The sequence below is a fragment of the Pomacea canaliculata genome, linkage group LG5 (genome assembly GCF_003073045.1).
Source record: "Pomacea canaliculata isolate SZHN2017 linkage group LG5, ASM307304v1, whole genome shotgun sequence".
NCBI classification, from domain to species: domain Eukaryota; kingdom Metazoa; phylum Mollusca; class Gastropoda; order Architaenioglossa; family Ampullariidae; genus Pomacea; species Pomacea canaliculata.
This window is the reverse complement of record NC_037594.1, coordinates 5,096,566-5,111,555: the sequence shown is the minus strand read 5'-3', so window position 1 is coordinate 5,111,555 and position 14,990 is coordinate 5,096,566.

Here is a 14,990-nt window from a genome sequence, read left to right as displayed (position 1 = left end):
TCCTCATTTGAGACCTTTGCTTTGTTACCGCTGTCGCTCCTTTGCTGCATCAGCTGTTTGAATGTCATTGTCTCATTAACTTAAGTTTGAATACTGTCGATATCACCGACATAACCATGCCTTACCGAATGGCTCATTCAAACATGTGGCAAGTTCGTACTTGGCAATAAGTTTTTTTTTTAATTCAGTTGTTATTCTTACTGTTTTCTTCTTTCCTTCACTTTGAGTACCAGACATTTTCTTGGGTGCCATGATGACCGTATTGCTTATGTACGTTAAAAAAAAAAAAAAAAAAACCAAAATAAAACAAAACAAAACAAAACCCCAAACCCAAGAAATTGTGAAGACAGACCCAGGACAAATCTTCACTGCCTGAATGCGGCACTCAAAGCGACGCTTTCCGTTATTTCACTACCAAGCATCACAGGTAAGCGTGACATCTCATGCAGGTTTTATGACGACTGTAGAGTGGTCGAGCACCGTAACAGAATTCTCTCGAAACTATTGTTCGAGGACCGAAGTGGTCGAGCACAAAGCAGTTCGAGTGCCGAGGTACCACGGTAGTGTAAGGGCAAGTGAATAACCGAGTGATTAGAGCACTGGCGTCAGAACCGAGGGGCGCGCCGGTTCGATACCCGTGTGGCACTACAAATTTCTCACAGTCGACCTAGCTATCGGAATGGGTACCTGACGCCATAGAGGGCTGGAGAAGGTAAGGCAGCAATGGAGAGATGTTCACTACCCACACATAAAGCTGGCCTGAGAAAAGTGGGTCTTGCCTCACATCCCAACAACACCATCCCCCACTCCCCCCACCAAAAAAAATAAAATAAAATAAAAGTTACAAAAGGATCAGACGACGTCTTTCAATTTTTGTTAAAACAATAGTAATACATTAATAGCTCATTTAGTTACATCTCAACCAAAGCTTGCGTGAGCTTTGTTGGCCAAAGTTTGCCAGTACTCTGCAATTGTGTAACCTCATAATAAGATTTTATGAGAAACCAGAGGAACTGATTTTTTTTTTTTTTTTTTTTTTTTGGAAAAAAAGAATCATGAAGGATATTTTAATTAGTTCTTGGGACAATAAGTGGAACAAGAATATAACAATAATTATTGCAGGAGTAATCGTAGTATGCACAGTTTGTAATTTTGTAGGAACAACCCTATAATATCCATAACTTGTATACAAAGAGAGCTTACTGCGCCTGTTTGCTGTCGCTTAGTGTGTCTTGGGTAGCGTCCCTTAGACGACACCGTTTTGGCGTATAAGGTGGGAAGGATAAAAAGTATATTCACCTATTTTGTAAATGAACTGTTTTGAAATACAGCAGGTCGCAGATAACGACTCTGTGTGCGTGTGTGCAAGCGTGGCAAGGTTAAAGAACTCGCCCATAGGAATAGAAGAGGTCAGATAGTGAAAGCAGCTGACAATGACCACAGGCTCTGCTACAATTAATAGGGAGAAGTTAAGCATCCTCGTATTCGGAGAAGTGGTCGGAGGCGTGATAAGGTGGACACTCACTTCCAGTCACTGGTCGTACCTGTGCAAAGTCTCGCAATGTCACTGTTGTCCAAGTTCACGCTCGCATAAACCGATGAAGCGAGGAGTTCTATGATTAGCTTATAAGAGTTGTCAAGGCAGGACCGAGGAAGGACATCTCTATCGTACTTTGTGAGCAGGACACCAAGATCAGACGCTTACCGACAATGAAAGGAACATATTTGACCTAAGTGAAACCAACGGCAGGGGTCTAAGACTCTGAGAGTTTACATAAAACTATCAACTCACCATGGCCAAGTGCAGCTAAGGATAACTGGATTGAGGTTCAGTGCCATGTCATAGAGGAGGGAGTGGCAAGAGGTAACAGCAACAGGCCATATCAACTGCTAAACACCACAAGTAAAACAAGTCAACACAAGACTTCATCGAAGATAGCAATGGCCACCTTCAAACAGAAAACATGGTTGTACTAAACCAATGGACTGAATATTACAATCACTTGTACAACTTCCAGTTGAATACGGACGCCAAAGTCTCCCAGGGAAACCTGAACGTGTGAGCAGACATGCGAATCATATGAAAAGAGGTTGAGAGAGCTGTACGCAGTCTGAAGGGAGGAGTGTCCCCGGTTGTTGACAAGATCCTCGCTTAGAAGAAGAACAAAAACTCTAACTACTCTGTAGCCAAAAATAAAAACTGGGAACGCAGAGAATGCCCCAAAGAATGGACTAGTCATACCTCTTTCACAGCAAGGAAACTTAGGGCTAATCAGCCACCCAAACAAAGTGATGCTGAAAGTAATCCAGACTACCACACTAGCACCATCGTTGAGGAACTGTTTGCAGAACAGTCTGGGTTCAGACTGGGCAACAGATCTTCAACTATCGCATCCTGATAGGAAATATACAAGCACACATACGCGCGCACACACACATATACACTTTAGCATGTACTGTACACAAGCTATTCCTCGAAACGACAGAAAAACCTAACACAACATCAAGACAGGTCGGTGTCAGTGATTTAATACACGAAAGAGAATTGAAAGAAAAAAGATTTCAAGATGAAAGCACAAAGAGAGTGAGTCTATTCTGAGGATGAATTAAACATAAAGGAAAATAACCGGAAAACAGCAGAAACAAGGACGTAAACAAGATGGGACTTAATTCGCTAAAAACGAAATTAATTAAGAAGCTAAAGTAAAAGAGAATTTTTCAAATATTTAACGAAAAAGGGTTTTCAAGTTCACATGGGTCATTCTAAGAGATTTTTAATATCATCCTACACCTGTTACTTTTATACTCGTATCTTCGCTGCGTCTGAAGATTTTCATTCTTTCAGCAAATTTTAAAATGTTAATGAGGGGTCGAGATGTTTTCCGTTTGCTTTATTTCAAGAACATGCCAGCTAAAGTCGCTAAACTAGGACAAAGTCGTTTCCTGGCATCAAGTTTTCACGTCTTTTCATTGTCTTCCGTTTCTACAGCTTGACCTCACATGCAGTCTGTAGCTTCAGGCTTGACCTTACATGCAGTCTGTAGCTTCAGGCTTAACAAAAGATTTCTTTGCTGAAGGATACATTGGCGACATAAATTAAGTAGTGTGTCAGACGACGAAGGTCGCAAAAGAGTCGCTTTTAATCGCGACTAAAATGTCCCTCTCAGGCATGGAGGCCGCCATGTTGTTTTGTCGAGGGACCTTCCAGACCGAGACACCTACCAGCCAACGTTTAAATGCAATTGCAAGTAACTGTTTCTTTTTCCTCTAAAAAGTTTGAATAGAAAAGATTGAGAATCTGAGTATTCGTCGTTTAATCACATAGTTTTTGACGTAACTTGGCTTTTTAAATATAATTTAGAAAACTTTGATTGGCTCCTTTGTGTACTCTGGTATAGGTTGAATGTTGGTCATTTAGCCGCAGCAGGTCTGTTACAAAACTTCAGATGATGTTATCCACGGTATAGGTCACAATTGTAGAGGTTTTCTAATTGTTTTCTTGCAGCTGCATTGTTTCACAAACAACGACTTTGAAGCAAGTTATACTTTTTAACACCTCCCCTGCAGTCACCATGGCAACTCACGAATGCCGAGGAGCAGCGCTGATCCCTGTACAAGAGTGTTTTGAAATGTCGAAGCAAATAAACTACCAGAACTGTAAGTTTTTCTCAAAGTCTTCTCCAGTGCTTTCTAAACCAGGCAGCAGAAAAAGTAAATTTGATTTTTCGTTCTTTTATGAGTTGATATTTTTAGAACATCCGCCTTCATTCCGCACGAAGATTTGCCTCGGCTTCTCTCCACGTGTTGTTTCCTCATTCCCGACCACATCTTCTTTTATCTTTTGTAACATTTACTGACTACATCGACATCCCACGAATCGTCGTCAGGTTCCAGTATTTAGCTGTTGTTCGCCATTTATGAATCACATTTTGATATTTAAAAAAAAGAATCCAGGGTTAGGGGAAGAGTACCTTCTACCTTCCTCTGCTGAGCACTCGGATCACTTGTGTAGCAAGTCGGAGTGATTAGAGAAAGGGAAAAAAGTCTACAAACTTTGATCTCAAAAATTGGATCCGTTATCTTTCGATAAATAAGGTATAAACGGATAATTTAGAGAGTCAACAGGTAATAATAATTGTCGAAGCCTTCAAACAGATGTTCCAGACGAGTGTGTGTCTAACGAGAAAACTACGAACAAGCTGCTTTAACTCCAGTATAGCTCTTACGGTTTTTTTTTCTGATTAGTTTCTAGGAGTAGGTGACAAGAAAAAAGTCGATACAAAGTGGACAATGATCATTGATCAAGCTCTGTTTATTAACACAAAATTAAACACCCAGTGATAAAAAAAATCCAAATATCACAGGCTGAACTATCAGCATTGCTCTTTGAAAATTAAGTATCCCTATGGAGGTTGTACTTTATAATTCTCGGATAACACAAATGTAAACACAACCAAATGTTTGGTCACTTGTAGTAGTTCTGCACGTACTACAGCTACACGAGTGGCCATGCTGATTAGACAGAAAAGCCAGCCATCATTTAGGAGAACTCTGCCAGCAGCATAATAATTTACGATATGACTTGCGGAAGAGCTTGCTGGAGAAATCAATCCCAGGCGAGAGAGATAGAGACAAAAAAAAAAAAAAAAAAAAAAAAAAGAAAGAAAGAAAAAACTTTAAAAGCCAGTTTCTTCGTCGAAGATTGTTTTTGAATGAGGAAAGAAATTTGTATGAGGCGTTCACCGGAAGGCCTGAAGTCCCTCTCACGCTTCTTGCTTCAAACCCCTGCACACCACTGGAGCGAGAGTTAATAGAGCGGAAGATGGCAAGAGCTTGGATTAGACATTTATTACACTGGGAAAGTGTTTCCTTCGCAGAGTGATCTAATGATTTCCGAATTTGAATTGTATACTTTAGAAACAGCATCATCAATGTATCTTTCTACTTTAAGGTTTGACTTGTTGCTGAGTACGTATCCTGTGGTGGAAACACTGCATTGCTTTACACAGGAATAAATACCACATTCAAATTGTGTTTGACATTAACATTTAAACATTTTTTTCTCATTTCCATTACCAGGCCTATCGGGAAATAAGATATGCAATGCTATTGAAAAAAATTGAACCTTTTTTCTTTTTTTGTTTTGGTCGGCGGTTCCTAGTGATTAAGGTTTGTTGAAGAAAAGATCCTACCCACTCACCCACCCACAAATCGCTGCACACTCATTGTCAACATTGTGCAGCCATACCAACAATTTACTGCCAGGGCTGAAATTCATTGCATATACAGATGGGTTAAACCGATAACCTCCGTTCTGCAAATATGTGAGCACCAGTTGTTACCCACTTTTGGCGGGTACATGAAGTTGGGTACAGACCCGCTATAAACTGCGGACCTCACACTGAGCTTTTGTGATCAAAGAATCACAGGAATGAGGACTGCCACAGCCTCATTTTGCTGTGCAACTCATTTGCTGTAGTTGACCGGCTGCCTCATTTTAAAGCTATTTAAGGCGGCAAAAGAACAAAAGATAAATCGGAAAAGATCAAAGTCAAAAGCTCTTTGAGAACGAGAAAATCGTCTGCCCAGCAGAGGACATGCGCAGGGGGTCTGGAAGGCCATCAAAGAACTTTCAAGTTTCTCGCCCACTGATTGTTTAATAGCTATCTTACTCCACATTCTGCTTCAGCAAGCTGATTAAAACACAGGACATTAACACAGACTATAAAAGTGCACGATGCAAAAACTTAACCCACCGGTTTCAATCACCAACTGACACTGAATTCCAATTCCAGACTGCTTTAAGCACATTCATTTCAAGACATCAGCTTAAACCCGTTGAATTCAGTGCACAAACTTTATGTTAAGAAGGAAGATTACATTATTTGGACGATTTCAGGAGTATGTGTTACTGGACACAGCCAGACTGTGAGGGATTTCAAGCTCAATGTTGTAATAAACTCTCCATTTCGCTTTCTGTCATATTAAAATTTTCTGGGTAGAACTCAGCTCAGTGTTGTTCCAGCAAACATCGTGGAGGCCAAACTGGTTTTCTGCTGTTGATCTGTTCGTAGACTTGATATTTGAAACTTAATAACCGGAAGGTGAACACCCGAAACCAGGGTGATTATGTCATCCATATTTCTACCAATATTCACCAAAGATCAAGGTAATTATTATTTTGTTTAATTAACTCTTTTTTGGCACTTTTGAACATATCTATTTAACCTCATTTTAAATGAGATTACTTGATAGCGTCGAGAGTAACCAATGGCAACAGAATTGTAATATGAGATCTTAGAATATCGACTGTCATGTTTTTATTATTGCTTGTCCTTTATGTCCATGTCTTCTGTTTTTATCTATGTTAGTTACTAATGAATATATTAACAGGGTTCCCAGGTCCTTGCAAGGTCCTTTTAAGTCCTTTTTCCTTGAATTTTCGCCAAAAGGCCTTTTAAGTCCTTTTATTTGCCATGCGGTCCTTTCAAATTCTCACACAGGTCCTTACATTTTCTCTGTGACCCTTTTAAGTCCTTTTATCGATAAAATATTACAACAAATTTATTTCCGGAGTAGACTTTGGCGCAAAATACCGACGATTTTTCGCTGCATTGCTATTTTAATCACATGACTACCCAGTCTCGCTCGCGGCGGAACGTCCGTTTCGGCCTTTCGCGAGTTCACTCTCGTCGTGTCGACCACATTTCTTTGTCTGCTTAACAATTTGAAAGATGCCGGGGAAGTGCTCTTTTCAGGAGAAGTGGCTAAAGGAAGACAAGTATAAAGATTGGTTAATAAAAGACTCGAGCAATAAACATTTGGCACGATGTGCTGCCTGCAAATATCTCTGAATCTTTCATCAATGGGCGAAAGTGTTCTGAAACAGCACATGGTTACCGAAAGACACCAAAGGCAAATAAAAAGTATTTCTGAAAGATGCGCGCTTTGTGTAACTGATTACTTTCGTCATCGAGAACATCCACAGCCCGCTCAAAATCAGACGGCACCGACCAGCTCTGCAAGTGTGTCCAGTAAGTTGACAATTATTTATCTTTAGCGATTCATTTAGTTAACGATGTGGGTACTTAGAAAAACACATTAAATTAAAGCGTGCACAACATTTTGCGGTTTTTTTCCACTCTTTATTAAGCCTATCGTCTAATTTACGGTGAAGCCAATAGCTTAAAGATCAGTAAATAGCAAAGAATTATTTAAATTAAAAAGTTGAGATTTTCATTTTCTCATGATTCGAACTACAAATAGAGTTTTATACAATCACGAATCTTACTACAGCTTTGCTGCAGAAAATTGATCTGAATTTTGGCATCTGATCAGGAAAGATTAAAAAGAAAGTATAATTAATAATGTATGCTTATTATCCTATTTTACCAGCAAATACATTATTTTTTGGATTTTTAAAATCAAACAATTTAACATTAAAGCTAAATCAGTTAGCTGAAAATAACTTTCATTTTCAACTATGCTGCCATCTTTATACTTTAACTTAGTTTAGTATTATTTATATTATCATGTCATTAATTATTGCTTTTTGAAACCTGTCTTTTATTCAGACAGAACATAATGTTTACAGACATAATGGTAACTTAAATGTTTTCTTTGAATAGGTTCGTGATGAGCAATGAACGATTGAAGGCAGAGATCCTGTGGACTCTCAGATTGTGGAATCACACTACAGTTTCAGATCTGCTGAAAAGTCTGCTGAACTGTTTCGACTTATGTTCCCAGACAGCCAAGTAGCTGCAGAATTTAAGTGCGGTCAAACAAAAGCCAGTTATCTAACTTCATTTGGGCTTGCTCCTCACTTTTCGAAATTGCTTCTGGACTGTGTAAATTCGTCGCCTGAGTATGTTCTTTTGTTTGATGAATCTTCTAACCATAAGACTCAAACTAAACAGCTGGATTTCCATGTTCGTTACTGGAGTGACAATGCTGTAAGGACTCATTACCTGACCTCGGAATTTTTGGGTCATTCCGCGGCCATAGACCTTCAACAAAAGTTCAGTAAGGTAATTAGCGAATCAAACTTCAAGCAAGCTAATTTACTTCAAATTTCTATGGATGGACCTTCTGTAAACCTAAACCTTCTTGAGAAAATTAATAACGACATGATTACCAATCACAATGTTGGTTTGTTAAATGTGGGCAGCTGTGGACTCCATGTTATGCACAATGCATTTAGGCGTGGGTGCGAGGCTTCTCAATGGGAGCTTGAGTCATTTCTTACATCTGCTTATATCTTGTTCAGAGACAGCCCAGCCAGAAGAGAAGATTATATAAAAGTAACTGGTTCCACATCTTTTCCAGCCAAGTCTGTGCTCACCGATGGCTTGAAAACAATTCTGTTGCTGAAAAGCAATTGTTATGCTTCCATACTTGGAAAAATTTGTCAAAGCTGCAATGGAGAAAAAAATAACATTGCCAAAGAACAAATCTTTTGATATTGTAAAAGCTGGAGTCTTATCTACCCCTTTGCTTCATGTCGTCTGGCTTTCTTTAGTTTAATTGCCAGTATACTTGAACCTTTTTTGAGAAAATACCAAGCTGATCAGCCTCTTCTTCCTTTCCTTTGTTTAGACTTACATGACATGAAAAATCTGAATGCACAAATTTATCAAGTCAAATGTACTTAATAAATGTGAAACTGCCTCCAACTTGTGCAGGTTGATATATGCAACAGTTCTAACCATGTCAATCTGAGCATGATCGAACTTGGCTTCAGGGTTGATAGACTACTGGCTGTAGCTAAGAAACAGTCATCAGTAAACGATGGAACTCTCATGGCCTTCAGAGCTGAATGCAGAGATTTTTTGAAAGCAGTTGTTCTAAAATTGCAGGATAAATCTCCACTGAAGTACACCCTAGTGAGAAACATAACTTTCTTAAACCCAAAGACCATGGGGGAAAAAGACAAATCAATACAAAAAATGAAAAAGGTTTTGTTGTATTGCCAAGGTGTGAAAAGGTTTGATGATGTGACTTGTGAAAGGTATTGTCAGAGTTCCGTAATTTTCTTGACAGTTCTGCAGGTGAGTGTGGTAGTAAGGCTTTTGACCCTATGACACAAAGACTGGATAGTTGGTTTTATGATGCCCTTGCTGGAAAAGCAGAGTTTCAGGTGTTGTGGTCTGTTGTCAGACAGTTACTCCTACTCTCTCATGGTCAAGCTACAGTGGAAAGAGGATTTTCATTCAACAAAGAAACAGTAGCTGACAATCTTAGTCAGACTGCACTAAAAGCACGCAGAGTAATTCTTTGATCATATTCACAGTGTGGGAGGGTGGAAAATGTTGAGATCTCCAAACCACTGATGATATCCGCTTCTAGTGCCTATGGCAGGTATGAACGTTACCTCTCTGAGCAGAAGCAGCAGAAGGAAACAGAAGAAAAGCAGGTCCACAGAAAGAGATTAGGAGATGAGCTGTAATACTCACAAAAAGGCTAAAGACCACCAGTGCCGAAGAACGACACCTGCTGGAACTGGCTGACAGACATAGTTTCCAGGCTGAAGAGCAAAAGTTTTTCACTTATTGAAAGATCTAACAACATGCGTTTGTTAGCCAAAGACAAGAAGAAGGAGATAACAAAGATTCAGTCAGACATTGATAGATTACAGGAAGAAATTAAAAGGTGTTGAATTGTGACATTCAGAATTAATGTTTATTTCAGTTTAATAAGCCTGCACAATTCTGTACATGTATGCTATGGAACATGTTAAAAAACCAGAACTATTTAGAGGAAATTAGGTTGTGTAAAGAAATTGTATTGTTTAGTATTGGTAAAGCTGTAGGGGTGACAAAGAATTGAATTTCATCAATGAAACTTTTGCTTATAGTAGATGGATTGCTTTGTCATTTTGTAATCTTAATCTTATGTGTATTAGTATATCATGCTGTTTATGTATATGTTTGCATGTGTTACATGTATGTGTAATAAGAATGCTTAAATAATATCTCAAGGTTAAAAATAAATGGGCTGTAATGCTTGACAGTTTCGACTCATTCCATCTTTGGTTTAGGCATTAGGATCACACTCTTTTCATTCCTCATCTGATCCTCCAATCCTTGGCATTCCTTGTAGTCACAAGAAAATGTTTGGTCTACACATCTGTACAACACTAGTTGCCCCTTCCGTATTCGCAAAAAACGCTCTTTTTTTTCAAAAGTTCTTTAGAAACTTACTCTTTCTTGAACTTTGATCTTCTAGTACTACTGTGCATAGCTCTATTTCTATCTCTCTCTTCCATTAGAGTGTGTGTGCGAGAGGAGAGACACGTGAACTGACTTTTGTATTACACCAAAGAATGGCTTTCAGGTTTTGCAATTATTATTACTTAGATTTCTAGAAAACTTGGAACATTAACGGTGTATGTTATCAGCGCGCTAAGGACACTTTTTAAGTTATCTAATCTAAATATGGCAGACAGGCATCAAAATTAACTCTTTGATTATTTATTACTAGAAATACATGTATTTTGAGAACATAGAGAAGACCACAGATTCATAAATAATACATCTTTCCGACCACACAAAGAGAAAAACTTAAGCATTGATGACTGTCACTTAGGTCCTTTCGAATGCATGAAAGGTCCTTTTAAGGTCCTTTTAAGGTCCTTTTTTGGCACCATCCCTGATCCCTGGGAACCCTGATTAAGTTATTGTCTCCTTACTGTCAAATATCCATTTGTGCTCGTGACTTCAATCTATGAAGCGACGGCCTGTTGAACTTATTTTCAGAACCTTACATGGCGCCAAGTATAATTTTAAATATAAATTTGACACTTTCTGTAGTGAAAGAAAATAAATTATAGATGGAGAGGCGTCAAGACGTCCCTTGACTGGCACCTGTCGCTGGGGGATCACATGGAAAAGGTTCGCCACTCTTGCTTTGGAGGATAGTCAGCAGATCCTGTACAGGACGACCCCAGTCGTTGACCTTAGTAAGCCAGTTCTTCTTCTGGTCACCGCGGTGTCGGCCACAGACCAAGGTACCTTGTAAAGTGAAGGACGATGAACCTAGGTGTTTGAAACTGCATACGGGGGATATCATGAAGAGTTTTGTTCATCTGGAGCTGTCTCATTATTGTCACATGGTAAATAAACTCAGTTGGTAATGCTGCTGTTTTGCGTTCTGTGGTCATAGCCGATGATTCAGACGTTTGGTGTTCGATAATCACAACGGTTGATTCCGACAGACGGGATCATACTGTGTTATGTGTACAGAATGGTCTGTATCGATTCCTTTAACACTTTCTCCTTCGTCATGATCGTACGAGTGAGGCAGTGGGAGGAGAGAGAGGAAGAATAAAACACAGAGATGGATTTCTTGACTAGATTCTGTAGCCCCTTCTGATATCAAGATCCATAACCAATGTAATCTGTAAGAAAGCATCCCAGGAGACTTCTAATTCATTTACTGCCAGTGGCTTTCCCTGGACATCCTTATCTCACGCCTGCACGTGTCCTATGACGAGGCGAGGCATGGCGTGGGTTGTCGAGGGGACCCGAAACAGTTGTAGTCAATGGAATTAACTGGCTGATTGATGTGTACGCATAGGGAGGACATCAAAAGACCCAGCAGGCTGCAATCGTCCATTTTCCATCTCTCTTGATCACAGAAGACACCACCATTGCTTCTCCTCACTGTGCAAGCCTCGCCCCTTCATCACCGTCAATGGCGGAGACCAGTTGCCCCGTTGCCGGCGTTGGGTTAACGTGGCTTCATTTCACCCTCGTCTGAAATATTCTGTGCCGAAACTGTTCAAATTTGCTCTCACGAGTATAAACAGACGGAAAAGACTGTCAAGTAACAGTAAAGTGTCAGTGGTTTATGTAAGGATGTATTCCAAGAGGTTAAGAAGTGCCAGCTGCATGTCAGGTACTGCCGGTAGGATTTGATGTTCAAATAAGATGTTGAGTAGTGTCATTAGGATGTGCAAATAGGATGTCATATAGTGCCAATAGGATGTTTCTTATTTGCCAACATAATGTTAAGATTGCCAACAGGATGTTGTGTACAACTAGTGAAGTAGGTAAGAATCGTCAGTCAGCCATTAAAAAGCGACGATGGAAAGAGACAGCAGGAAAAAAAATTAAAAAGCGAAGAAAATATACGCCATTGAAATAATATATTAAGTAAGGCCAGTGGTATAAGATCCATTAACGACACTAATGAAGATTATTAATAAAGTAAGACCATCAATAGTGACAGATGTTGATTATAGATTCATGTTGTATTGTTATAGACACAGTCTTCTCCCCTCCCACACATACTCAATAAAATAACGGACAGCCTGCACATTACATACAATGTAACACACAAATAACCATGCTCAACATAATCACACTCAAGATAACCAATAACAAACACAAACAATAATAATTAATAATAATGAAGATTTTCCAATGATCTACTCAGAGCGCTTTGCACGTTATGCACGCTTGGGGTCAGGACAGGGTCACAGTAGTCGCGGTTCTATCTTAAGTTTGGACTTAAAGGTGGTAAAATAATACATTCAAATACAAACTAATCTACATCAAAGACGTCCGTGTGAGGTGTAAAAAAAAATTCCTGAATAAATTCTTTCTCTCTCTCCCTCCCTCTCTCATTCACTCAATCTTTCCTGCTCTCCTAACCGCGCCTATTGCTATTACAAGCTGCAGCATTTAAGGACAAACAATGGAGGGTAGGATGACTTGCCTGCCGTGAGCTGGTTTTCGTGTCGCCCTTAGTGCCACATAGACTGAGTGACAATACCACACCACGGGTGGGTCGACACCGAGAGGCGCTGAACGACACAGAGACAAGAGCCGCACAAAGGTAATTCTGGGGAGACAGAGACGCCCACGTGCTCACGGTCCTTCTACAAGGCAGTGATCAATAGCCATGAGTTGCTTCTCTTGTTCTAGCCTCATGTTCGCTGCAATACAACGTCTCCTGAGCTAATGTTTCGCCTGAGTTCTAATGGTCAGATGTGGACAATGTCTCCGCTTTCATCACCCAGTCCGCTCTGCCTCCAGTTGCTGTTGTTATTTCCTGTAATATCCCTTCCTGGACGATATAGTGTCGTGATGAATACATCAATGTTGTATTAGTTGTTTTTTTTTTAAATCATTTGCCAGTCAAATGATACAATCAACGTCCCAACTCAGTTTGATTATTCGCTTGTTAAGGACACAGTAAACAACCCAGCTCGGCTTATTTTGATTATTTACTGGTCAAAGAAAACAATCAACTTCCCAGCTTGCCTTGCAGCCATTACTGCGCAACACCTGTGGTCTCGCGAAATTTAAGACATTTGCTTTTCCACCCACTCATCAAAAAATATTTTTACATCGATTGACAAAAATTTCGTGAAGACTGCAATCTTTGCGAGACAATGTATATAGGAAGTCAACTAGGTCAGAAAACTATTATGACAGATTTTGGGTAAAGTAACACGAGAACACCACACAAAAAAACTATTATCCATAAATGGAAAGTTTAACGAGAGAATGACATTTGAAAGAATTCTCAGCAAAAATAGACAGAATAATCTGTTTGGAAATGTGAACTTACGATGTGGTTTTAATGACTTCTTCTTGAGCAAGTACATTGTTTGGTTAGTCGCCTTGTGGGGGTATATCAGCTCTCTCCATCTCTCCCCTCCTCTCACCCAGCAACAGCCTCCTCCCCGCCTTTCCCGCCCACTGATGCCAGGAGTGACTGACGCCCACTTCACACCCGACAGCTTGTTGAGCGGAAATACTACAGCAAATAGTTCCAGCAACCAGTCGTCCACGAGGAAGAAAATTATCATCCCGACACTGTGCCAGCTGTCAGCTTCCAGTGACGTCAACTCCAGCATGGCGGAGACAGCTGGCAATCACGTGACAACTGGCGACCGCTGCTGCGCGTCACGGCACCGGTGAACCACTCTCATCGATGTGACGTGCGTTAGTGGCAGTTGACTACCGCCAGTCTTCTCGAGCATCCACTGTCTCATCTGCTCCTCGTCACCAGCGTCAGATGATTGATCCAGACAATCGACTCGGCTCGACCGTTTTTTTGAGCAGTTGGCGAGAGCTCACGAGCTTAGAGAGAACGACAAACATAAAGACTTGTCCCTGTTCATAAAAGCAAACATGGGACAAATTAAAGACAGCAAGAAAGTGTGTGTGATGAAAGAAGAAAGAGAAAAGGAGATAAAATGAAAGCCTGGAAACGACTTTTACGAAGCTGGAAGGTCAAAGGCCACGTATATTACTGTGTATACTTTTTGTCCATGGAAAGATTAACGACTGTATATCGTGCTCCTGAGCAGAACTCTTTTTCTGTTCTGATACAGAGCCAGTGGCGACTCATCTGTAATAGACGAAGCTTGGCAACATCATCATTAAAAAGGTTTCCCCATGAAAGGGAATGAGGAGAGACAGCGAGACAGAGGCATCGGTGGACACCACCTTAATATATTCATCTCCTCCTTCACGAGAAACAATGGTTGGCGTGGCTTTGCTGTATGATGTTTCACATTAGCAGCAGTGAACACTGATCACTGACAGTCCGACAGGATACAGGACATGACTGGGTACCTTTGGTAATATTATAATCACACATGATGTCAGCCATGCTTACTGCGAATCATAAGTATAGACTGACCACAATCATCAAGTCCAAGACTAAGCCAACAATACTGTTCCCACGCGTTTGAGTGATAAACGGCTGAACTCGTTCATTCGAATGTTTTACACTCCAGTGCATCTGTCATCCAAGCCCTGCGACATGGCGGGTGCATAACAAGCGGCCCCAGCTATTCCCTTGATGGGGATACATTCACAGAACCATAACTCAAGTATCCAGCAAGTGTTTGCAACAATGGAAGGTCCAACTTCAATCTTTGAGGACAGCCGATCTGTGATGGAGAAAATATGGTTTATGAACAGAAGATAGCTAATCCGAAAACTAGAATTTTGTAAGAACAAAATCCTCTT